Genomic DNA, 3,562 nt, shown 5'->3' on the forward strand with positions numbered 1-3,562 from the left:
ATGGATAGTTCACTTGGGTACTTAAATGGCATCAGGTAGAACTACCCCTTGCATAAAGTTGCGCAAAAATGCATATTTACAAGATAACATTGGTAACATAGACTTAAGCAATAAGATGGGGGGGGGAGCCTTGTTTATGATGTACTGGTTTGTTGACTATTTATTTGAACACATTCATAGCCTGCATTATCTCCTTCACCTTATTTATATACCAGCCAGCTTGATGACAGGGATGTTGGGGAGGGAATAGATCAGAACTCTCATCAGGTTGTGCATTGCACACTTTTGCATTTATTTATTTATATCCCACTTTCCTCCCCACAGTCGGGACTCAAGGCAGCTTAGAATATTGTTCTTCCCTCCTCCATTTTCCCACAACAATAACCTGTGAGGTAGGCCCAGAGTGAGAGCTTGAGATGAGCGCAAAGTCACACAGTGACCTTCCGTGGTAATAGTGGGGATTCCAACCCAGATTGCCTAGGGTCCTAGTCCAACACACTGTGTACTGCACCACACTGAGAATGTGCATGCATGAAAAACCACTGGCTGCACTGTGGCACTATACTGTTTAAATATCTGAAGAGTAACTCAATTAACAGGCTTAAGATGCAGCTGAACAGATTCATGAAAATTCAGCTCCCTGCTCTTGACTTGTGAACCAAATGTAAGCAGAACTGGCAGGTTGTTTGAGCATCCCTAAACCTCATAGACCTGCAAATGAGTGCTGTAAGGCATACTCATTAAGATTAAGCATGCCACGAGTCCCAGTTATCTTACTGCCTGTTTTCTAGCAGGCAGTTGTAGCCATTTGAGAAAAGGGAGAGGAGTTGCTGGAAAGCAACTCTGTTAACCGACTCAATCAGCCTGCCGGTTCCAAATCTCTAGCAGAATATTACTGAAGATATGGCTAGCATCTCCTCTCTCTCTCTCTCTCTCTCTCGGAGTCTCTTTTACCTTGTTAAGATTTTAATTGTTTCAAAAGCCTCTTGAACAGATGGGAAGGCAGCGTCAAAATGTCTTAGGTACTTTTTTGCAATTGCATTTGGCTGGTTCACAATCATACCTGAATGTGTAACATCTGTATAATGCTTCATCCCGATCCAGTTCTAATGCCACTTAGAATGGTATTTACATGTGACTTGTTACTCCAGGATGTGGGTCAGTATGTGTGTTTCTAGTGAAATCAGTGCAGTGCAGAAAGTTCGCATTCACACCTGGATATGCATTGTACCTCAGACTGATGTCCCTGATTACTGATTCAGCCAGTTATGGTAGCCTATTTCCATGCATACATCTCCTTTGATAGAGGGGGACTCCTGTACGCAGGGAGTATGTCTAAGTGAGAAGATTCTTTTTCAGGGGAAGCATCATCATAACAGAATTGTGTACTGCAATTGTAATACCTTGACCTTATCCATAAGATCTATTTTGACTCTCATGGAAAGAAGTGGCTCAAAGTCATTCAGAACTAATAATCATGAAAGGTCAAAACAGAAAGCAGTTTGATTGATTGGTAGCCAGGGCACGGAAATCCACACAAAGAGAGGAGGAGGAAGAGGGAGATGATTAGCTGGCAGCCATAGCAAGATGAGACACTAAGAGGAGTGGGATATTCACAAAGAAGGATTGCTAGAAAAGAATGTGGAATGAAAGGAAAGTGTTTTATATAACTAGAGCCCTGGGGGTATTTGTTTTGATTGATCCAGAGATCTCCTTGATTACAAGTCTCATCCAGTTTCCTATGTGGCTGTCTACAAAAGGGACTCGGAAGCCCAGATATTGTATTGGCATCTCTTTTCTTGCCGACTGATGACCTGACCCCAGCAGCCAATGTTGGATTTTTTCCCTAGCCTAGGGCAATGCCCTTTTTACATCACCTTCCCGGCTCTGACCACCTGCAGGATTCTTTGTAGGTTAGGTGACTGTCACATGAGGCTCCTACTGGTTAGCAAATGGCATGACTGCATTGGAGCGTTCTTTCATTACACGACCCTACTTTGATGTATCAGAGATTTCTTCTTTTTTAAATAGTAGAATTCAGCTTTTTCATAACTTTGGCTTTGCATTTGATTCGTCAAAAAGCAGTGTTCTGACCATTCACACTACAGAAGATATATTTAAAGGGTTGTTTCCCACCCTGGGGCAATCCAGTGCTCTACAGACTACTTGGTCTTTTTCCAAATTAATTGTAAAAGATAAAATATATGCAAAGATCTTTAACTTATGTAACTCTTAGAATTGCCTCAGGACACCCACCCACCCCCGCAATATAAAATGTAGATAATCTGGCACAGGGGTCTCCAGTGCCTGGCAGCTCTTTTCCTGGTGCCCATCTACTGTTTCTAGAAAGTGGGCTGAGTCAGGTGGGGCTTTTGCACATCTTTGCTTTTGACTGGCGACTGGAGATCTGATTGGCCACGCAGATCCAAAAACACATTGCTTCAGTAGCAGCTGCCACCACAGCATAACAATCTTTACTCTATGACTGAAGGTAAACTGTGGCCTCTTCCATGATAGACCTTTAATACTGGTTCAGCACTGTCTCCTACTAGCTATTCGGTGCTACACTCTCTTTTTATACCTTTTTTTTTTTGTCAATTCTGCATTACATTGTGGTCACCCTTGGTTCAGACTGCCATTTCCCCAGGGTATATGGATCCTGTTTAACTTGGTTTTGACCCCCCCCCCCTTACCATCATACCTAAGACATTAAACCCCTGTTTACTGTTCACAATGCAGAAAGTATAACCCAGGGCAGGCAAGCAAATTCAAGCAGGACAAAATTAGCTCAGAAAACAACAGAAACAGAGATAACAGCGAGGTAAATGGCTGCAAGTCGAACACAGAGAAAACCCTGGGTGAGGTCCAAGTGCGGAAAGGGCCTGTGTGTGAGCAAGAATCATTTTTAAGTATGTGTATTTAAAAGGGTATTCTGTTAAGCAGAACATCTTGAGAGCCAGTGTGGTGTAGTGGTTGAGAGCAGCGGATTCTAATCTGAAGAACTGGGTTTAATTCCCCCACTCCTCTGCATGTAGCCAGCTGGGTGACCTTGGGCCAGTCACAGTTCTCTCAGAACTCTCTCAGCCCCACCTACCTCACAAGGTGACTGTTGTAGGAGAGGAAGGGAATGGTGATTGTAAGCCACTTTGAGTCTCTTTAGGGGGAAGAAAAGGGGGGTATAAAAACCAACTCTTCTTCTTCCTGAAATGTTAAAGAAGTACCGTAACCTCACTCTCTGATATTTTCTGGTTGGCTTCACCACCCGTGGCACCCATTTTGTGTTTGGTTCCATCTGCAGCAGCTGATTTGTGGTTGATTCTGCCTGCTATGGCAGCCTCTTTCTTGGTGCATTCACTGTGCTCTGCTAGAGCCAGAAAGGTCCCTACAGTCTCAGAAAATGTTGAGAACCCCTGTTCCAGCACATATGTCCTCTCTTGTGCCAGCTGCCCAAGAGTCTGCTATGTTCAGTGGCTGGGGGAATTTTGTGGTTGGAAGAAATTGCCTCACTAACTGCTTGAAAAATTACCTTCTATCTAGAGCAAGGCCAAGTTTAAAAAACAAA

This window comes from Gekko japonicus, unplaced genomic scaffold (genome assembly GCF_001447785.1).
Source record: "Gekko japonicus isolate JY-2015 unplaced genomic scaffold, Gekko_japonicus_V1.1 scaffold434, whole genome shotgun sequence".
In the NCBI taxonomy this organism is placed as follows: Eukaryota; Metazoa; Chordata; class Lepidosauria; order Squamata; family Gekkonidae; genus Gekko; species Gekko japonicus.